The sequence below is a fragment of the Grammomys surdaster genome, unplaced genomic scaffold, assembly GCF_004785775.1.
Source record: "Grammomys surdaster isolate TR1022 unplaced genomic scaffold, NIH_TR_1.0 141, whole genome shotgun sequence".
Classification (NCBI taxonomy): Eukaryota; Metazoa; Chordata; class Mammalia; order Rodentia; family Muridae; genus Grammomys; species Grammomys surdaster.
This window is the reverse complement of record NW_021604599.1, coordinates 9320654-9344294: the sequence shown is the minus strand read 5'-3', so window position 1 is coordinate 9344294 and position 23641 is coordinate 9320654.

Genomic DNA, 23641 nt, shown 5'->3' with positions numbered 1-23641 from the left:
ACAAATAATGGCACAGAATATACTTTACCATTCCAAAGGAGAGGAATGGGGGCACAATGAAGAACTGGACCAAAGCAAAACCAAAAACCAGGAAAGCAAACACCAAATCCATGTCCCAAGTCTGGGGCTCTAATTTCAAAGGGATTATCTGGCATCACCAAAATCTTGGGAATCTCCACTGTGTCCCAGTCTTCATTTTCAGAGCTTCATGTAACAGCCCCCCAGGGCCTCGTGCTCTTTCAGAAGCTTCGTGCAGACTCCCCTGCCACACACTGCCTGGCTTCAGTAGTTCTCTGTAACCTCAGAGGAAGGTTTCATGACCCCTTTACTCATGCATCTTCATGACTTTAAAGCCAGCTCATGCTTGAATACTTGGTTCCCCAGTTGGTGGAATTGTTTGGGAAAGATTGGGAGGTGTGGTCTTGTTGAAGGAGGTGTGTCACTGAGGGCAAGCTGTGGGGTTTCAAACACTTCCTGTTCTCTCTCTCTCTCTCTCTCTCTCTCCTGGTTGTTATCTCAAAATGTGAGCTCTCAGCTATTTACTGTTCCAGGTTCCAGTACTGTACTTGCTGACTGTACATGTCCCCTGGTACATAGTTATGAACTCACTCTGAAACTGTAAACCCCCAATAAACTCTTTTTTTCAATAAGTTACCTTGATCATGGACAGCACAACAATTTTTTAAAAAAGCAACTAAGACAAGAATGATGTAGACAACACTGCCAAGTTTGGCTGCCATCTTGGGATGGACCCTGGCACCCTTAAACCACATGAATTATAAGCTTTTGTTTGTTATTGCTTTGTAGCAATAGAAATCCTTAGGCTCTCTTTTATACATTGGGAGCTAGGTAGTAGCTAGGATGTGACCCGAGGACACCCTTCCCTTTATTCCAATGCAGAGCAGTCAGTTCCTTATCACTTTCAGCACAAATCTTGGCTGAAAAGTTCTGTTCCCTGGTGTTCTTTTTCTCTTTACACTGTATATTTTATTTTTTGTTTCTTTTTTTTTTTTTCTGCCCCATGTGCCTTTTGCCTTAAAAGTGCCTCTGCTAAATAATTTAGCTCATTACTTTTTTTTGAGACAGGGTTTCTCTGTGTAGTCCTGGCTGTCCTGGAACTCACTCCGTAGACCAGGCTGGCCTCGAACTCAGAAATCCGCCTGCCTCTGCCTCCCAAGTGCTGGGATTAAAGGCGTGTGCCACCACCGCCTGGCGCTCATTACTTTTTAATTCAGCCTCAGATAAAAAGTTCTTAGGGCAAGGGCAGAAGGCAACCAGATTCTTTGCCAGAGTATCAAAGGAGTGGTCTTTACCTCTGCTGCTAATATTGTTCCTCTCTAAAACCTCCTGATCTGGATCTCCACAGACCATATTGCTCTGAGAACTGTATCCCAAGCTCCTCCAGGAATGACCCAAGAAACTGCTTACAGCATTTAATTCCTTTCCTAGTGCAGAGTCGTCCATATTCCTCCTAAAAACAGCATGGTTGTGCCTGTCACATCAGTAGCCCAGTCTCTAATACTAACTTCTCTAGCTGTCACTCTTCCTTAACTGTGATAAAATACCATGCCACAACAACTCTTAGAATGAATGACTTATTTGGGCTTACAGTTCCAAAGGACTAAGAGCCCATTGTGACAGCAAGACATGGCAACAAGTAGCAGACATGGTTGGTGGCAGGAGCAGATGGCCATGGGCTCACATCTTGAATTGCAATCATGAAGTAGAGAGAATGATTAGAAATAGCATGAGTTTTAACTCTCCAAGCCCACCCCCAATGCTATACACCTCCTCAGCTTCCCCAATCAGCACCACTAAGTGAGCACCAAGCATTCAGATACCCAAGATCATAGGAGAAATCCATAGTTCCAATCACCACAGCCCTCTCTGGATTCTGGAGTTATAAGAACAATTCTTAGTCTCCTTGTCATTGACTTTTCTGTGTCTGAAATTTAACAGACAATTCGAAAAACCATTTCAAATAAATGAGTGGAAGGATAGATGAAGGTATTTGAGGGCCTAAAAAATACAAAGCACTTAGATATTTCACATCATTTGGTGCTATTTCTCCATGGACAATGTATCTACAAAAAAGATGAGAAACTAAAAGGAAGGTCAGGCCTGACCTTTGACCTTATAATTGGGCAGGGATGGAGAGGGAGAAGGAATGCATTCTGGGCAGGGACCCAGCACAGTCACTGCATTAAGTCAGATAGGTACTACCTTATCTAGACACAAAGAAAAACCCGGCCAGGCAGAGCTTCGTGTAGAGGAACAGTGGGAGAGATAAGACAGAGGTGAGGCAACTGTGATCTGATGAGCTAGACCAGGAGTCAGAAGGAAGAATGAAAACTACAAGAAGACTGCTATATCAGCAGCAAGAGCACAGCAGAGAACAGTAATGCCAATGCTGCTGCAGAAAGATAAACCTTCAGGAGACCCTGAGTGTGGCTGGACAGACAATGCTGACGGGAATTGATTAGAAAGCTGTTGCCAGGTGAAATCTGCCAAGTGAACAAAGGCCTAGGTCACTTTAGACAGCCTCTCCCATGCAGCCCAGAGGCCCATACTGATGCACTCCCAATATTCTTTCTTGCTTCATTTTCTATCCCATCTGTGTGTGTGTGTGTGTGTGTGTGTGTGTGTGTGTGTGTGTGTGTCTATGCCTCCCTCTGTGTGTCTGTCTCTCTCTGTCTCTGTCTCTATCTCTGTCTCTCTCTCTCCATCTCTGTCTTTGTCTGACCATCTTTGTCTCTGTCTCTGACTCTCTCTCTCTCTCTCTCTCTCTGAAGATTTATTTATTTATTATATGAGTACACTTTAGCTGTCTTCAGCTACACCAGAAGAGGACATCAGATTCCATTACATGATGATTGTGAGCCACCATGTGGTTGCTGGGAATTGAACTCAGAACCTCTGGAAGAACAGTCAGTGCTCTTAACCGCTGAACCATCTCTCCAGCTCTCCATTCCACTTCCTAAAAGCATGTCAGATGATTGTTTGCATCCAAGACACATGTAAACTGAAAGAGGAAAATCCGGTGACAAGAGCTGGAAGAGTTCCAAGGGACAAGACCAAGGTTTGTTGAGAGACACAGTGATGGAGATGGGCTGGGGTCCCAAGTGGACCAAGGTCAACATACCTCACCAGTGCAACTGTTGAAAGCATCTTCCTGAGAATGTCAATCGAGTGTCTTCATTCTGTAAACCAGACTGAATGTGACTGGCTGACTGGGTTTGAAATCAGCATTCACTGGTTGAGCAATCATGGGTGAGCTGTTGCTCCTAGCTTTGGTATTTCTCATCTGTAAAGAGAAGGTAATGATTAAACTCTCCCCTAGAGCTTGATTATAAAGATTGTGGTGATAATAATGTATATGATGTGGCAGACTAAATAAACACCCACTACAGGTTGAGTGGCCTTATCTAGAAGGCTAAGGGCCAGATGTGCTGCAGATGTAGGGGTTTTTCCAGATCTGGAGTTGTTTGCATAGGCTTTCTAGGTTGAGTAACTCCAATTAGAAAATCCCATCTGTTCCAACATCTAGAATGTCTTGAGCCTTATCAAATAGAGTCATGCAACCTGTATTATTACTATCATTTGAATCTAGGGACATCACTAGCAATCCTGCTGATAGGGGTCACACAGCCTCCCCTCAAAAGCTAAAAGTGCATCTATACAAGAAAGACCTAGGAAACGGGGTAAACTCTCCTACACTGCACTTCAACTTAAGCTCACACTACAGGCTTCTGGTCTCTTCAGAGCAGAGTGGTCTCTTCGGTAGAGTGAATTGCCAGAAAACACAGCCCCTGAACCCAGTCTCTTTTGAGCTGCAGCTTTGAAAAACATCAGTGGTGTGATAGCAACTTAGTGGGACCCAGTAAGCATTTTCTTTTTTTACTGAAATAAAATATAATAGAAAATATCATTGTTGCGGAAGAATTCAGTGTTTCTTGTTTCACAAAGCCTTTTGTTTTCATTACACAAGGACTGGTGTGTGTGTGTGTTCTGGATATGTATATAAAATGTCTTCCACTGTGGCTCATGGTCAGCTAAAACAAGAGGTTGACAAGTATGGCCTTCATGCATGTATAAAAGACACAGACACCACCATGTCCCATCCAAGTGAAACATTGGTGTGTACTCAAAAAAAAAAAGTCAGACAAGTTGGAGGACCAATGTGAAAACCCATACTGATGGAACTAGATTCTTGCAAAGTATGGTAGTAAAAGCCTGTACTCTCAGGAAGAGGCAAGAGGACCAGTAGTCAGTAGCTCAAGATAATCTTTGGCTACACTGAGAGTTCAAGGATAGCCTAGGCTACATGAATGAAGAGAGAGAAACTAAAGATGACTTAGCAGTTAATCATACTGTCACCTGCTCTTCTAGAGGGCTAGTGTTCAGTTTCCATGTGGTACACATACATATGTGCAGGCAAAACACCCATATACTTAATATAAAATATAATAAAACTTTATAGGGAGAAATAGGCTATTTCTTAGCTTTTCTTCCTTGGGTGTTCATTAAATACCAGCACCTCTCAAAGTCGAACATTTCTTTTCCCTCTTAAATGTGTGTATGTTCTTGGTTTCTCTATGCTGCTGAAATTCTGAGTTGCTGTAACTCCTAAGTTCAGGTAAGTCTCTTGCAATCATGAGTGAGGTTCTCTCTGTGAAGGTCCCTTGGACTTCTCCAATTCAGCCTACGTGAATCTCAGTACATCATCTGTTCTTCATAAAAGGAAAAGTCAAAGTCCTCATCGTGGATTTCCTGTATTGGTCCCAAAATTCTGATAGTGTGTTGACAGTGGCTTTTTCAAAAATAAAAACATAGAGAATTTCTTGGAACTGAAACCATCTCTGAAGTAAAGATATTCTTGTCAAAAATCTCCTTGTTGGCCAGGGTGATGGCAAATGCTGGTAATCTCAGCGTTCTGGAGCCTGAAGCAAGAAGATATCAAGTTAGAGGCCAGCCTGGGCTACATACAGAGTGTGACTATCTGGCTAAATAAGAACAAATAAAAGCTCTCCCTGTTGCCATCTGTGAGCAAAACGCAGAAGCTTGTCATCGGCACCCAGGCCAGGAAAAAATGACTCAGTGGCTGTGGTCAGACAACCTGACCATAGGCAAGTCTTTTTTCTGGCTCTGCCGTGGCCAATATTACCTGATTGGTCCAATGCATTCTCTCCCTGCTCTGCATGATTAACATTGTCTTCTTCCACATCCTGTTTCTAGGCTTTCACCTTTCCTTAAACCATGCTCTACCTCCCAAATATACATGCTGAGTTGTATCATTGATTCAAAATGTCTTCAAGATCATCAAATAAGATGGTACCAGGCATGGTGGCACTAGCCTTTAATCCAAGCATTGGGAAGCAGGGGCAGGTGGATCTCATAAGTACAAAGCCACCCTGGTCTATGTATCAAGTTCCAGTCCAGCTATGACTACATATGGAAATCCTGTTTCAAGAAAGAAAAAAAAATGGAAAGGGGAAAAGGGAGAAAGGAGAGAAGGATGGAGAGAGGGAGGGAAAGAATTATTTGTGCTTGAACAATTGTGTATGAAACCCTGGGCTCAAGGGGAAAGACTGATAGACCAGAGTGCATGCCTGTAATCTCAGCAGTTGGGAGTTGGAGGCAGAGTGGCCAGGAATTCAAGATCATCTTCAGCTGCGTATAGAGTCCAACACCAGCCTAGGGCTCATGGGACCTTGGCAGAAGGAGAAAAACAACAACAGTGCATGGGAAAGCAAACTCAAGCCAGGACTGACAATGAGTCAGCGCCAGTCTCAACGAGTCATCCTGACTTCTTGGAATGCTGTTAGGGAGTCTGGGGTTTTGTACTGACTTAGACGGAAAAGTTAGTAAAGACGTGAAATCTATTTCTTTCCTTCTTTTCTTTTTTTTTACTTCTTCCTACACACTAGCCTCCACACTCAGGACTAGAACTGCTTACTACTTCCTGGATGATCCAGTGCTTTGTGCTACTCTTTTCACCACCAGTATCACCTGTTCTCAATTTCTTCCTTTCATCCTCAGCTCTTGCCTCAACTTCCTCAAATGGAAATTTTCACCTGGTGCCTGACATCTTCTACGAGCACAGTTTATTACTTCTTCTGAGAGTACGACAACATCCTCAGTTGTATAGACGTTTATGTACATATTCCATATCATGTGTGCTCCTACTTCTCCCGCAGGATAAGATCTTTGAAGATAGTAAACATACCTTGGTCATCTCACAATTCTTTTTATTTTTTATTTTTTTCTGAGACAGGGTTTCTCTGTATAGCCCTGGCTGTCCTGGAACTACTCACTCTGTAGACCAGGCTGGCCTCGAACTCAGAAATCCACCTGCCTCTGCCTCCCAAGTGCTAGGATTAAAGCCATGCGCCACCACTGCCCGGCTCATCTCACAATTCTTAAACCCTCATCACTCATTTAGACATATCCAGTGCTCAATAGAAGATTGTAAAATAATAAACTATTTAGCCAATATTCTGATAGCATCGTGACACATGACTTTTCAAAAAAATTATTATCAGAGAATCTCTTGGAACTGAAACTATCTCAGAAGCAAAGGTATTCATATAGAAATCTCCCTGATGGTGAAGTGTGATAGCAAGAACCTGTTGTCTCAGCTCTTCAGGCTACACAAGGGGGTCTCAAGTCAGAGGTAAGCTTGTGCTACATATGTGGTAAAATCTTGTGTTAATAAGTAAATAAATAAATAGGTCAGTTGTGATAGCACACACCTTTATTCCTAGCACTCGGGAAGCACAGGAAATTGATTTCTGTGAGTTCAAAACCAGCCTGGTCTACACATCCCATTCCAGGACAGCCAAGTTTACACATAATATAAATATCTAGATAGATAGATAGATAGATAGATAGATAGATAGATAGATAGATAAAAAACTTAAAATTAATAGAGTATCTTGGCCAACTGTGAACAAAAAACAGACTATTAAAAACCCCAAACCAGGATGTGACACAGCTGTGAATTCAGGAGAATTTGTGTCATTGGTACAGCAATAGGATAGTCATAGATAGTATATATGACAGCCTATGACCCTTTCACCAATGAGCCTAGAATAAGATCCACCCACTATCACACAAACTCTCAAAAGAAAAGGAAAATTCAAGCCACACCTCACACAAAGCTCTGTGATTTGTCCACTTTTTGTAAATGAAAGTGCAAAGGAAGGAACCTACTCCTATCAAAGCATCGTCAATAAGTGGCCGGGTATAGTGGTGTGTGCCTATACTTGTCACACTCAGAAGGCTGAGGGAGGAGAATCTCAGACCAAAAGGCTAGCCTGGGCTACATAGTAAGATCCTGTTCAATAAACAATAACAGTGCTAAGAATTGCTATCATTATTGTTGTTATGATCAGCAGCAGGGCCTAGGATGTCACTGTGCACCTCTCACCCCAGCTACCTGGGAAGAGTGCAGGAGTCTGGATGTTTAAGCAGCTTCAGTAACAGTAGAATCTCCTGGCTTCAAATTTATTATTATTACTATTATTATTATTATTATTATTATTATTATTATTATTGAGTCAGAAAACCACCACACTGAACAGCACCATCTAATCTACAGAAGTTTCACTCTGAGACCAACCTGCAGCTCACAAGCCATTTGTGACCTCAAACTGCACACTTATCCCTGAAACAAGGTGACTATAATTTGGTAGAGGAACAGCGAGCCACCTTCCATATTCAGTATTCTTCTCATTGCTCGTTTGTATAGAAGCCACTGAGCCCAAAGCCTTCTCCATTACATACATCCCCCACCCATAGCAACAAGTCCGAGAACACAATTTATAATATCGTTACAACGCCAACAACCCAGGGAGAAGTCCCAAGCACCAGGGACCTCATCTTTCCTTTATAGGAAACCAACTTTCACTGTTGTTCTTTGAATGCCTAAGAGGAGAAAAATAAATTAAAGAGAGACAGTGACAGACTTTATAATTTCCAAAGTTAGTGCCAAGTCCTGTCTAAGAGGAAGGACATTACAGGCGTTTCACTCTTCCGGGAAAGCAAGGTTTGAAGAAAAAAAAAAATTTTTTTTTTCACGTTAGGCAGTGAAAAGCAAATGGCCTAAGCCCAAATCCCAAAGAACACCATGATTTCAACGATTTGGGGATTATCTGCCCTGTCTTTTCCCTCTGTGTCTGTGTGGTTCCTCAAACAAAGTGGGCTGGAAGAGTTCAAGCTTGGTTCACAGCAGAGAACATTCTGTACTCAGCCTGTGCCGGGCTGCGCTGTGTAAAACGAGATCAACAGAATGATCTCAGCCGCAGCCCGGCAGCAGCAGGCACCGCCGCCACCCCCCGCCCCCCCCCCCCCCCCCCCGCCCTTGAACGTGTGGGCCCAGAAGCCATCTGCGGACAGTGACCGCAAAAGTGGGCACACGCGTGTGCCCCCGGCACTCCAGAGATGTCTTTCTGGTCCTTGCAGTTCAGTTCTGCTGTTTCTCACAGGAAGGTCAAAGGAGTTGTTAGCATATTTGTCTTTGGAGTTTTATTACAACTGAAGCACTTCCAAGGAAACAAGCCCCTGTGTGCACACTTCTGCTTTGGCATCGATTGGAGCTTTTCAATCTGTTTGGATGTTTCTGTACTCAGATGACAGCGGTAATACTAAATATGCTACGGAGGCCGCGCCTGCGCTAAGAGGCGGCGGGGGCAGGGAAAGAGGACAAGAAGAGCAAAGGGAACAGTCAAAATCCATTGCCCGGGCTCCACACTGCACCCGCCCCCAACTTTTCCACCTCCTAGATCCAAAGCGTTTTCATCTTTTGTCTAGAATTTAGCGAACAATTCAACGCATATTTATCCGATGCTGATTTTGTGCACGGGCCTGCTCATAAAATAGTACCTGAAACAAGATTTTGCTAGCAAAATGAAAACCTGTCCTCCAAACCAGAGGACCGAGGGGAACAGAAAGGAAGAGGAGAGCTGAGTGACCACAGGTGGGAGGGAGGGAGAAGGGATGCTAGGAAGAGAAGGCAGCAAGCTGAGCTGTGGAAAGGTCCTGAACTCAGGTGCGTGTTTGAAGTAAAGCTCGGCAGACAGACAACGACGTAGTTGCCTACCAGGAGTCTTCCCAGTTGAATTCATGCCTGTTACAAAAGGAAAGGGTAATACAAAATGCCAACGTCTCCCCGCAGGGGTTGTGGGCTGGGCCTCTCTATGCTTCCTTTCAAGAAAACCCAGTCCTGTCCTGTTGCAGGAAAAAGAGAGCAGGGTTGAAGGTCAGGGAGAAGAACAAAGGGCGCTCTGTGCCTGGTGGTTTTGCATCCTGATCTACTGTCCCTGGACCATGAGGCAAGTTCCTTAGACTTTGTGCTGTTGCCTGAGAATGCTCAGTTACTTAACTGGGAAAAGGCCACCTGATTGCTGAATTTACTTCTCATGGGGTTCAAGAAAACAGAATGTGCCTAATTAAGTATCTAGTAACCATGGTTATTATGACTGGTAAGTGCAGGTCACTGAGAGCTCTTTCTTAGGTGTGGATTAAGAACATTACTACTGAGTCCTCTAAACTGTTTTCTCACCCACATATTTTCAGTGTACTGTCTTGGCAAGTTGCTGTTGAGCAGCCCCGACTGCCTCCATGTTGGTGCTGAGCAACTGAGCCTTGTCCTGGAGGAGTGGCCCTTCCTTCTGGAGCAAGGGTATCTGATCCAGGCAGCAGTACCTGGGGCAAGAATCAAATGCCTTCTCAAGGTGGGCCTTCTTGTTATGCTCAGCCTAGTTTCTCATATGTCCTCCAAGGCTGATTTCTAAGGCAGAGGCAGCCTATTCCAGAGACAAAGGAGGTACTTGGCGTGCCAGGGAGTTGGGGCTTAGCTAGAACAACAATGACACAAAGCATTCTTGAGATTGTACTTACAGACTGTAAACACCCTTTTCTCACTTCAGAACCAGAGCTCCTGCCAACACTGGAGAAATTAAGTTACATAACAGCTCTACGACCTGGACACACCACCATACCGAGCTACTGTTACACAGGGAGGTAGGAAGAAGACGACTTCTGGGACTCAGTCATGGCTGTGTGTCCTTCTGTAAACCAGTGCTCACTAGAACAGAAGGCCAATAAAAACTCACAAGCCTCTTTGGGTATGGTGGTCCACACCTGTAACCTCAACACTTACTTACAAGGCTGAGGAAAGAAATTTATAAGTTCAAGGTCAACCTGGACTACATACTGACTTCCAGTCTATCTGGGGCTACTGTATTAGTTACTTGTTTGTTGGCTATGATAAAATATCATGAACAAGAGAGATAAAAGTCCCTCCTGGAGGGAAGCATGCAGCAAGCATGGCACTTGGAGCAAAAAGATATGAACCAAGGGCTCACATCTTGAACCATAAACACCAAACAGAGCAAACTAGAAATGCTGTGGATATTTAAACTCTCAAAGCCTGCCTACAGTGATACACATCATTCAATGCCATAGTTCCTAAATGTCCCAAACACCACCATCCACTGGACATGAAGTATTCAAACATCTAAGACTGGGGGGGGGGGCATTTTTCATTCAAAGTACCACACCTACATAGCGAGATCCTATTTCAAGGTTTTCTAACATCCAACAACCCCACAAATAATAAACTTTAAGCCACTCTACAGAGTCCCAGATGGCTACCCAAATAGTGAGTCACTAAAGATAATATCATAGACTTCCCTTCCACTTCAGATGTCATTCTAGAGTTCAAAAGAGATGCCAATCACAGGCTGTTTGAGTAAAGCCAGGCTTAGGTAGGGCTTCCTTGGAACCAGTCACTGAGACATCTAAGTCCATTCCTCCTATGAAGATCACGTCCCATCACTTTTCCTGGCTGCCCACAACTCACTGAGGACTCTGTTTACAATGTTGCCAGAAGAGAAAGTGTCTCAAACCCATGATCTTTCCAGTGGAAATCCTCTGCCAAGGACTCTGCCCACTGCAGTCAGTCACAGAGGGAATTCCTGAGAAAATCCAGAGAGCAACAAAAGCAGGATCTAACAGGTAAGTCTAGCTAAATAAATTCAGAGGCTAGGCAAGTAGTGGAGATCTCAGAGGGCGTTCAGAAAGGGATGGAGTTCTCTGAGGATACAGCAAGAGGTCACAACAATCCATACACATCTGTTGGGAAGAAAAGTCTGACATCATGAAGTTTGTTGATAACCACTTAATATACGGTAAAAGCTTTAAATGTGTTCTCTCGTTTAATTCCACACAAGAATCCTATGTGGTGGGTGGTGATAGTATCACTGTTCTAGATGAAGAAACCGAAACTTGGAAATCTTTTTTTTTGTTGTTTTTTGTTTTTTCAAGACAGGGTTTCTCTGTGTAGTCTGGCTGTCCTGGAACTCACTATGTAGACCAGGCTGGCCTTGAACTCTCTATCTCAGAAATCCACCTGCCTCTGCCTCCCAAGTGCTGGGATTAAAGGCGTGTGCCACCACCGCCCGGCTGAAACTTGGAAATCTTACATACAAGAATCTCAGATGGCTACAGGAGTTGTGTTGCCCATTTTCTTTGGTCATTCAGACTGAAATCACAAGTTGAAGTTCTGGTACTAAGTTCCACTTTCTAGCCTTATATCTCATCCTCTCCCAGTTTAAATTATCAACCAGAACTTTCCAAGTGCCTCAGATGTGCTGGGCTATGTATATTCCTGTACAACACAGAAAGATCGACCAGTATCCCTTGAAGAACTTCTAGTCTATCTGCACAGCAGTGATGCTGCAGAAACAGCTGCTGAATCCCAATGACTTCACTCAGTGAAGTTTATTTTCTGGCCTTGCCATATGCCCCTTTGGGTTTTTACTCAAGGGTCTTGTCTAATGGAAAGTTTCCAGATCTTTTAAACACTGTGAGTCCTCATTTGAGAAGGAAAACACAATCAGTCACTAACCAGCTCTTAACCCCTCTTCCTCCAATAGCTTCTTTCCTAGAAGAGTTCATGAAGATACTTGGAGGAAATGGTGGCAGCAGGCAATAGAAGACAGGGCTCTTGGAATGAATGGACTCTTTCAGTGGGGACTTAAGTTTGGATTCATGGTGTTCGGCATGAGCCTTCAACTTTTCTCCCTTGTGGCCATTTTGACAAAGCCTTCATGCCTGAGATGCTTTGGGAGGTGACAAAAGGTACATGTGGGCACATGTAGGCAGGTGGGTTGATGTGAACTGTTGACTCTGGCTTCAAAGTGGACACAGGGAATGAGCAAGGACTCTCTAGAGAACCCAATCACATTTTGTTGAATAGATATGAACACTCAAATTTATGTTAAAAAAAAAGACTCATCCTAGGAGAACAAGAGTTAGTGAAGTGCCAGGCAGTGGTGGTGCACTCCTTTAATCCCAGCACTTGGGAAGCAGAGGCAGGCGGATTTCTGAGTTCAAGGCCAGCCTGGTCTACAGAGTGAGTTCCAGGACAGCCAGGGCTACACAGAGAAACCCTGTCTAGGAAAAAAAAAAAGAAATAGTTAGTGAAGATGCCTCATAAAAGGGATGAAAGGCCAGAAAACATTCCCATCACAACTGGAAGACTATAACACGCTCTTATCTAGGCTCTAAGAGCTACTCATGAAATGGCACTGGTTTGATTGACATCTCCAAGCAAATATTGATGAACAAGAATATGGAGGATCAAATCAGAAAGGATAAGCTCAGTCATCGGATCCAATAATAAGGATTTGTGGAGAAATATATATCCCTTTCAACATCGAGATTATTCATGTGCTATTTATTAAGTGCCTTAGTTGGGTTTCTATTATGATAAGCACCATGACCAAAATTAACTTTGGAGGAAAAGGTTTATCTCTTCTTATAGCTTGTAATTTGTAATGATAATGAATCAGGGCAAGAACTCAAAGCAAAAACCTAGAGGTAGGAGAAACCATGGAGAGATGCTTCATGGAGTGCTTGCTCCTCATGTCCTACTCAACCTGCTCGCTTACTTGCCCTTCTTTCTTTCTTCAAGGAGGAGTGTCTCTGTGTAGCCCTGGCTGTCCTGGAACCCCCTCTGTTGTCCCGGCTGGCCTCAAACTCAGAGATCAGTCTGCTTCTGCCTCTTGAGTACTGGGATTAAAGACACGCATCACCACTGCCTCAAATCAGCCTGCTTCCTTACACACCCCAGGACCACCAGCCCATGGATGGCACCACGTCAATCACCAATTTTTTAAAAATGTACTACAGACATGCCTACAGGCCAACCTTACAGAGGCATTTTCTCAGTTCAGAGTTTTTCTTCCCAAATGAAGCTAGCCTGTATCATGTGACATAAAACTAGCCAGGCCACTAACCTTCAAATCCTTCCAAGTTTCACATTTACAAAGGTCGTTTGTTTTGCCTCAGAAGATGTGAAGCCATTGATTTCTTATCAGCCCATCAATAAACAAAAGTAAAATAAAAAGAGGTGAAGCCATACTCAAACTTCCCTTGAGGATGTCATGACTTACTTAGACCCACCTTGCTCATACAACATGCCAATATTTACTTTGCTGCTAAGCACCAATGTTTCCATGTGCCAAGACCCTTCAGGCCTTGCATCCTGACAGATGAAGGATTGCCAGAGACAGCACTGAATGGCAGCAGAAAGGTGGTGACTATTAACACACACTTCTTGACTTGTATATGTAACTGTCAGGTGGGAAGACTCATCTACCTTGATCTGAGCCAAAATATCCAGCTGTGGAGAATGCGTGCCTGGGAAAACTCTCTGTCAGCATGCACTTCAATAATCTCAAAAACATTTGCAGTTCTCTTTTCCACAGACTCTTCTGACACAGTTTGAAAATGTTATATAGGTGGGAAATTTCCATGGCAGGAAAGCAGTATAGATACTTAACAACTCCCATTGAGGACATGAGGCTAAGTGTGCTTCAGTAGATTGAAGATTTACTCAGAATGTGTGTGAATTCGGGATGCTATTCAAATGCTCACATTTCTCCTAATTTTCTCCTGCTTCTAGATTCAATTCTACAGTTGGCACTAAACTTTGGTCCCCTGGAGCAATTCTGTCATTTTGACCTGAATATGGTTCTTCTCTATACACTCCGAAGAATGGCAGTGGGTGACAGGTTTATGTCGCTCATGGGGCCTTTATTTTATACATTCCTGGCACAGTTCTTACAGAGGCTCAAAACTACCCAGCAGGTGAGGGAGCACCTGTGAGTGAACAGAAGGAACCTCAGATCACTTATTCTGGTAAATATTGACTGAGCAATTACTATGTTTATGAAGTCATGGCAGGGTGCTGGAAGTACAGCTAAGGACAAAGTAGACATGGCCCTTTACATCCTGGAGCCAGCCATCTGGTTTTGGGGAGGATTATTGTTAACTGGGGCATCATGTGAATCATTTCAAACTCAACACTGTATGTATGATACAATGTATTACATGTTATATGATATGTATCACATGGAATGACTCTTAGAAAATAAGTCAGACACTTGACCTTGACTGTGGAGGGTGGGTTAGAGGGGAAGGTCATGGAAAGTCAGTGTAAGAGAGAGAAGGGCAGATGATGAATGACTTAGACAGGGACGTGTGTGTTTGTTTGTGTGTGTGTGTCTGTGTGTGTCTGTGTGTGTCTGTGTGTGTGTGTGTCTGTGTGTCTGTGTGTGTGTGTCTGTGCGTTCTCCTCGGCTGTACAATGGACTCTGGTAATAGGGTCTTATCCAAAAGCAAATTCGAAGGAGAGGACACAGGAGGGCAAGTCCTAAGAGCAGGACATATCCCTGAGGAAAGCTACATAAAAAGCTGGGGAGAGGGACTAGAAAGGAAAAGGGGTCATTCAAGGTTGAGAATCAAACAAAGCCTTGTGGAGAGGCTTGCAGAAGATAGCTTGAGTTGCATGGGAGAGAGCTAAGAGGATTTGCTTCCCTGTATCCATTTGTAACAGGTAAAGTCCAAAACATTTTTTTTTCCTGCCCCTGCTAAGATTCGGAATGCTTCCACTGTTCTGTGTTCCATCAGCGACCTATGCAGGCTGCAGGGAGCTCAACAGCAGGTAACCATGACATGCAGGAAGATTGCAAAAGGATGCAAGATTATGCAAAAGAGCCAATTGCTACACAGCACGTGAATTCGTGTGAAATTAACCTGTGTTTGTAAGGAGCTGAGCCAGGGACCTGACACAGTACTTAAGTGTCCAATCAGTATTAGTTCCTGTCATGGGTGTCTATCACTAGACATCAACAGGCCTAGGCTTCACTTTGCCCAGTTAGCTCTGCCCACTCTATCTTCAGGAAACCCTTCCCACCACTCCCTGCCAAGTCTCCCGAGACAAACACACATATAAATAGAGCGATATATATTTTTATTTCTCAGAACTGTCACATTTTGCTGAGCTCATAACAGAACTGAGCAAATAGTGCTGTCATCCTCTGTAATACATCCTATCACTCAGAGCAGCTTCATCTCCCTGTCTTCCCAGGCTCCCAGGACTCAGAAATAAATACCCATGCTCTTCTTTCCTTAATTTACATCTGTACTAACCTGATATAATTCCCGGTCCTCCCTTTTCTGGGTAACATGGTAGAATTCTTGGGCCAGAGGAATCTCCTTCAACTGCTTATCTTTCTGAGCAATTATTTGCTTCTTGAGAAAAAAAAAAGTTAGTGGTTTAAATAAAAAAATAAAAATTAAAAAACATACATGAATAAAAAGATTGTACTACCCAGGCAGTGGTGGCACACACCTTTAATCCCAGCACTTGGGAGGCAGAGGCAGGAGGATTTCTGAGTTTGAGGTCAGGCTGGTCTACAGAGTAAGTTCCAGGACAGCCAGGGCTATACAGAGAAACCCTGTCTCAAAAAACAAAAGATTGTACTAGTTAGTTTTTATTGTCAGCTTGACACAATCTAGAGTTACCTGGGAAGAGGAAATCTGAACTGAGGAATTGTTCATGTGAGATTACCTTGACTGATGATTGATGTGGGAGGATTAAGCCCACTATGGGCAGCACCATTCCTAGGCAGGAGAATAGGGCTGTAAAAGAAATCTAACACTCCTCCATGGTTTCATTTCAACTCCCTGTCCTGACTCTCCTCAACACTGGACTATGAGCTAGATCTACAGCTGAAATAAATCCTCTCTTCCCCTAAGATACTTTTGGTTGAGTGTTTTATCATAGCAACAAAAAAGGAAACTAGAACAAGAATGATCTCAAATACATTATTCTTAGGGAGAAAGAGAAAAGAAAAAAAAAAAAGCCAAACTCAATAGTATACACATGAGGTAAGTCCATACTGTAGAACTTCTAGTATAGAGGAAAGTAGTCTGTAGAGGCAGAAAGCAGGTCAGTAGGTGTTTGCAGCCAGGGCTAACACAACTGTGAAGAAGGCATAACAGAACAGTGGTGAGATGATAGCATTTACGCCTCTATTACAGAAGCAGTTGCACTACACAATTGTTGAAATTCATAGACCTGTATGCTTCCAATAGATATATAGTATATTATATAAATTACAACTTAATAAGGTGATTTTAGGAGACAGGGTTTCATACTGTTACCCTTACTCGCCTCAAACTTGTAGCAACTCTCTTTAGCTTAGCCTCCCAAGTTCAGAATCACAGGTGAACACCACCACACCTGGCAATAAAGTGATTTTTGAAAATGAGCAACATTGCATTTTGTTACCTGATCAGAAATCGAAAATAAACCCAAGGGGTTAAGGGAATAGCCCAGTCCGTAAAATGCATGCCGTGAAAACCTGTAGACCTGAATTCAACCCCCAGCATCCATATAAGAAGTCAGATACGGTGGGGCACACTGGAGATCACAGCACAGGGGAGGCAAAGCTAGTAAGATTCCTAGGGTTCACTAGCCAGCCAGTCTGGCCTCATTGATGGATTCCAAGTCTCAGTAAACAAGGTAGCTGGCACTGAAGTATGCCCAAGGTGATATTAACCTCTGGTCTCCACACCCACAAGCAAAAACTCAAACATGTGGACCTACATAAACATGTGCATGCACACATACAAATACCACACACACACACACACACACACACACACATACACACACACACACACGCACTATCCAAGAATAATCATAAGAAACCCCAACTAAACATCCTTTTCAAAAAAAGTCCTATTCTTCTAGTTTTTATTCTGGCAGAAAGTTAGTCTTGAGAGTCCAGAAAAAGACAAAATAAAACACAAGCCATGGGGTGTTGTTTTGTCACCTGTAAAAAACTAATGTCTACTTGACATATCTCAATGCATTTCAAATGAAATGATGAAGGCCCTAATTTGTTGGGTCCAGGAAGTACCTCACTTTTCTTACCTGGTTGCCATTTCTGCTTGCCTCTCACCCAGATAAGGGCCTTCCTTCAAACAGGCTGTGATTTGTGGCACTGCTGCCTTTATGGTTTACTTTATAGTATATTTCTTCACACTCCCTTGCAATGACAACGGAAGGTGTGCAGGTGCTTAAACCCTTGTCAAATGGCTTGTGAGGAAAAAGGGTTTTTGAAAATTAACCAGAATATCCTACTTGCAGATAATCGAAAAAAAACTGCTACAAAAATCGGGTTCTTATATTTAGCATGTGATCGGGTTGCCTCACATTCTCACAGTGTCTCCCATACTGCACCAGTCCCCAAGTCCTCATACTTCTGAGGTTGCATTCACCCTTCTCCCATCACCTACTCTGTACTTTGTCCTGAATGGCACTTACCATGTGGAAGGCAAATGCTTGTTTACTAATCTCAGTCCTGGACCAGACTGAAGGCCCTTTGAGAGCAGAGGCTATGGAGGTCACTACACTATTCAGCTCCTAGAACAATGGCAGGCCTACTAGGTACTTAATAAAGAACTATGGAGTTGCTACTGTTCTGGATACATAACAACAGAGTTTATTTAAGGGTTTGAAAATCAACTGCACAAACAGGAAAACCCTGGCGCTTCCAAGGGAGCTCCACCCAAGGAGCGGTCCAGCAGGAAATACCAAAAAGTCAGTATCTAGCACAGAAGGCACAGGGAATGTGTTTCCAGTCAGATCCTCCAAGCTGATCTCCCAGAGGCTGAGAAACTGTCTGGAAAACCTAAGGATTTAAGAGCAATTCCTTGGAATTCTCCCCCAAGGCAGGTGAACATGTATTGTGAATGCATCAGGAAAGGAAGCCCCCCTGGCCCTCCTGACACCTTGGGCCAAATAGCAACCACTGAGTTCATCTCTAACACCCTGGGTTAAACAGAGCACCATGGGATTCCTTTGCAATGAGGGCTAGTCCTGGTCACCTGGACTATCAATATTCCTGCAACTGACTCCTCAGAAAATATTGGCAAGTTTCATATGAACATTCTCCATCTTTCTCTTTTTTTGCTTTTTTTCTACATGAGGGATTAAGTCTGAGACCTCAATTGCATGTGGTAGGTAAATTTTCTACAAGAGAACTATCCCCAACTCTTTTAATTTTTTCTGTATGTTGAGATAGAACTCTTACTAAGCTGCCCTAGCTAACCTTGAACTAGCAATGCTTCTTCCTTGGCTTCCTCCATAGCTGGGATTATCTGAGTACATTCTTGAAGGCAATGGCACCTTAGTTGTCTGCATTATCAAGAACAATGTAACAAAATACATCTACAACAGTGCTTCCTAACCTTCCTAATGCTGCTACCCTTTAATACAGTTCCTTCTGATTTGGTGACCCTCAACCATAAAATTATTTTCATTACTACTTCATAACCATAGTTTTGCTACTGTTATGAATTGTGATGTCTGATATGCAGAATATCTAGTACACAAGGGTGATTCAATGCCCTCAAAAAGGGGTCTTGAGCCACAGGATGAGAATTTCTGGTCTAGAACCTTAAAGCCAACAGCATAAGAGAGGCAAGGATAACGCACTTCTGAATAATAACCACCATTCACTTCTTATGGTTCAAACAGTGGCTTCCAAGACATGAATAACCCCTGTCCTCTTTTCTTCCATGGCCTGCTGGGTATTCACCTTTGGCCCATTTGCTCAGTGGTGAGTGAAGAGAGCAAAGAGAGCTTAAGTCAACTTCGTGTTGCCACATTAGCACTCCTCAAATTGGGAAATAAACTGGTTACAATGAGCACGTAGGACTCTCTACCCCCAGCTTCCCATGATCCTCCTTGCTGATGTTCTAGTTATTAATATACCTAGGCTTCACATTGCTTAGTTGATTAATGATGCCTTTCCTTCACTAGAGTACTTAATTAAGAAATGATCTGGGAGCTAAGCAGTGGTGGCTCACGCCTTTAATCCCAGCACTTGGGAGGCAGAAGCAGGTGGATTTCTGAGTTTGAGGCCAGCCTGGTTTACAGAGTGAGTTCCAGGACAGTCAGGGCTACACAGAGAAACCCTGTTTAAACAAACAAACAAACAACAAAAACTGGAAAGAAAAATCTAACTGAAAAGAGAAAGAAGCCATCTGGTAATCTTAATATTCCTGTCATCTATACATTTGTCATCAAACAAATCACCTACCTCAAATTTAAATAGTGAATCCTGACAACATGTAACATGTTCTGACACTCTCTCTCAAATCACCTCCTGGAGATACTTCAGTGTATACCCCCCATTGTGATATCACCAGAAACCCATGCCTTAGATTCTGTTTCAACCAAAGAGCAAAAACTCTGGATTCGTCTCTGAATCTTTTTACCTTCTACTAGGGACACAACTAGTCAAACTGCATGTTTGTTTGTTTTTCTAGATTATAGTCACAATTCCTTCATTGGGATTAAAATTTATCAGTGAATACTTTTGTTTATGGTGCAGTGCCTGTGTATGTAGCCCTAATTGTCCTGGAGCCTACTATGGAGATCAGGCTGTTCTCGAATTCACAGAGATCACTTGTTGTGCCTCTCCAGTGCTGGGATCAAAGGCCACCACACCCAGCATCAGTGAGGACTTTTAATTGTTGATAGTAACAATAGTAACAACTGTTACCCTGGCCTTATATGTATTCCAGAGACCTACACTCATTTTGTTTTCTTCTTCAAGAATGCCCAACGACATCTGGGACAGAACACAGCTGTTCATTTGAAATGTTCTTTCCAGCCCAAGAGCCATTGCAAATGTGATTGTCCTCATGCCCATACCCCCAAGTAAAGACAAGTTTAGATGGTAACAGAAATATTATACAATATTATACAAGGCAGACTTCATAAACTGCTATGTTCCATTAGACCACGCCATCAGACTGCCTTGAGTGGTAAAGAAAAGCTTTTATGAGTAGGAAGTGGATATAAAGAAAATACATGGCTAAGGTAAATATAAGCACAACTGAAGAGCCTCAGGCCCCATCGTCATAGCTCGCAGCTGTAGTGAATACGACTACCTTCTAAACACGGCTCTCCCTAGCCATAGTTTCAGTATACTGCTTTGCAAGCACTACAATGGGTGTCAAGACAGCCAGTCAATATTTATTATGTCTTCCCTGTAATAGGCAAGGTAAGAGAACCAACCTAACGCTTGCATGTCCCTCCTCTTCCTGAAGCAACTTGGCAAATCTTTGATGACATGAAGAGATTGTTCCATAAACTAGAACATTTATCCAAAGTCTGTTGTTTGACCTGTCCCAGTCTGGAACAGTTTCTCTGGAGTCTGCAGCTGAGAGCTTTGCCACAGAGGTCAAATACCCAGGAAGAGTGTTTGACTGGTCAACTGTACTTCTCACAGGGTCCCACAGAGGTGGGACATTGTAGGGAAGTAAAATAAATGGCTGACACAGTTGCACATGGTGTATGTGCTGAAAGCACTAGCCACTGACCTCTAGGGAGAGGACAAGGGGATAGGAATCAGATTCCACAAACTTTGCTCCTCAACTGTAAGATTCAAGTGGGTGACTGAATTTGTGGACACCCTGAGTGACAGCATCCTGTAGAAGACATGGAAGCCTTATGCCTCTTCCTCAATATCTTTTCTGGGGTTTTCATAGCTTCATTTTTATAGATATATTATAAATGTAAAGGCCAGTGCATGTAAGTGTTTTCCTTAGTTTTGCAAGCCCAAAGAAGGCCAGTAAGAATCCTAATTTAAAGTAAGTTAGCCAAAAGTTATAGGAGGAGACTTACTACTGCAAGAGAGATCTGAAGTAGAGGAATCTGTTTTGTGAGGATCTTCAACCTGTGGGATCTAACACTGTCTCCAAGTAGATTCAGTGTTGGCACTGAAGTGGATTGTGGGACACCTCCATGCGCTATGCTAGAGACCTGTGTGGTAAGAAAACCACACACATACACTGTGCCGTGTCGAGTGGGGAAGGGAGGGATTATTGTTTAACTTTAGAGAAATCAAAGGAGCCAACCCTAGAAGGATTCTCAAAGCTCAGCCCTCTCCAGGAAAAGTTGCTCATCCATTCATCCAGAATACATCTTCATTGGTTACCTACAAGGTAGGAGGCCTATAGCAGATGCTGAGATACAATCTCAGCTTTAACGGGGTTTGTAAGAATCCATTCATCAAAGAAGAATTGGTTGAGCATCTACCACGCTGTCCATGTACCACTGCCCGATAACACCCATGCAACTGGCCCCTCCAACCTGCTGGATGCTGAAGAGGAAAAGACTGGTACCATTACCACCTGCAAGCCTGTTGCCTCAACTTGACTTCACACATTTTCTGGAGTGACCAGGACACTGTAGGGAAGTAAAATAAATGACTGACACAGTTGGCCAAAGGTTCCTGTCTCTCATGGGAAACCATGAGATGAATACACAGATTCTGAAGGTTTGCTGGTAAGCATAAGCAAACCAAAAAAATAACATTCAGTGGCCTTAAAAATGATAACAGGGAGACCGTAGCCGCTGCCTTTGTGGGGCATGACTGCCGATACCCAGCAGCTTCTAGAGAGATGAGGTTGTCCATTTTTAGACAGCATAGAAAGATTTATTTCTGCCTGGGCCTCTTCAGAGCATTGTACATTTTTATAAAATTTTAAAACAACACAGCAGGCAAAAGAATAAAGGTTTTCCTTTCCTTTTATCTCAATATAACTGTGTATGAAGGGCAGAGAGCCAAAAAAGTTCATGTCCAGAGATGCCGGTGCTATTTGTAGCAGCTTAATGAGCAAAACTTTTCTGGACATTTACTCATCCATTCATCTTGATATCTGATAATCCCGAGAACCTGAGCACAGGCACATAGTAGGTGCTCAGCAAGGTTTTGTTAAATAGAGTAAGTGAATAAACCTAACGAATGAAATATCTAGATCAACCCACAATCCAGCCAGCTTCCCGAGAGCCTAATGAGACTCCAGCATTTGTCATCGGTAACTGCCGTGTATACTCTCCACCAGTGACTGGAAGCAGAGAGGGTCCTAAGTTCTGACTCCCAGGAGGAAGAAAGTGGAGAAAATAGCGTACAGAGACTGAAAAAGACGACTCAAGGAAGTGTGGCTTACCTGTAGTCTATACTTGTAATCCTTGGTGGGTGAACACAGGAGGATCAAGAATTAGATGACACGGATGGACGGGAGAGATGGCTCAGTGGCAGGGGTCAGGAGTGTGACTGCTCTTGGTTCCCAGCACCCACATCATGCTGCTCACAGCCACCTGTGAGCCATTTCAGCTTCAGGGGATCAGATAACTCTGTCATTCACGTTCAAACGCACAGAGAGAAGGGGGAGGGAGGGGAGGGAGAGAGAGAGGGAGAGAGGGAAGGGGAGAGGGAGGGGGAGTGAGGGGGAGGGGGAAGGAGAGGGAGAGAGAGAGAGAGGAAGGGAGAGAGAGAGGGAGAGAGGGAGCGGGAGGGGGAGGGGGAGTGAGGAGGAGGGGGAGGGGGAGAGAGAGAGAGGCAGAGAGAGAGAGAGGGAGAGAGAGAGAGAGAGAGAGAGAGAATAAATTGTTTTGAAGATACCAGCATGAGCTACATAGGAACAAGAGATTAAAAAAATGCTCAAAGAAACAGTTTGTGGGGGCTAGAGAGATGGCTCAGTGGTTAAGAGCACTGACTGCTCTTCCAGAGGTCCTGAGTTCAATTCCCAGCAACCATATGGTGGCTCACAACCATGTGTAATGGGATTTGATGCCCTCCTCTGGTGTGTCTGAAGACAGCTATAGTGTACTCATATACATTAAATAAATAATATTTTTTTAAAAAGAAAGAAGGAAAGAAAGAAAGAAACAAACAGTTAGTGGTGGTTTGAATAGGGTTGGCCCCCATAGACTCATGTGTTTGAAGGCTTAGCCCATAGGGAATGGTACTGTTAGGAGATGTGGCCTTATTGGAAGTGTGTCACTGTTAGGGTGGACTTTGAAGTCTCCTATGCTTAAGCTCCACTCAGTGTGGAAGTTTAATCTCCTCCTAGATGCCTTCAGATATAACTCTTGGCTTCTCCAATACCAAGTCTGCCTGCATGTTGCCATCCTTCCTGCCATGGTGATATTGGACTGAACCTCTGAACCTGTCATCCAGCCCCAATTAAATGTTTACCTTTATAAAAGTTGCAGTGGCCATTGTGTCTGTCTCTTCATAGCAATAAAATCTAAACTAAGACACAGTACTAGAGAGAGGTGACAGTCCTTAGTTTCTTAGACTTGCCCAGATCACCTAACTGAACCACAAACACACACTAAGCTTTTGCTGTGTACCTTGAGCTGTGGGTGCCCAATGAGTCAGAGCATGCCCTCCAGCTCTTCCAGCTTGCTTACTCTGAT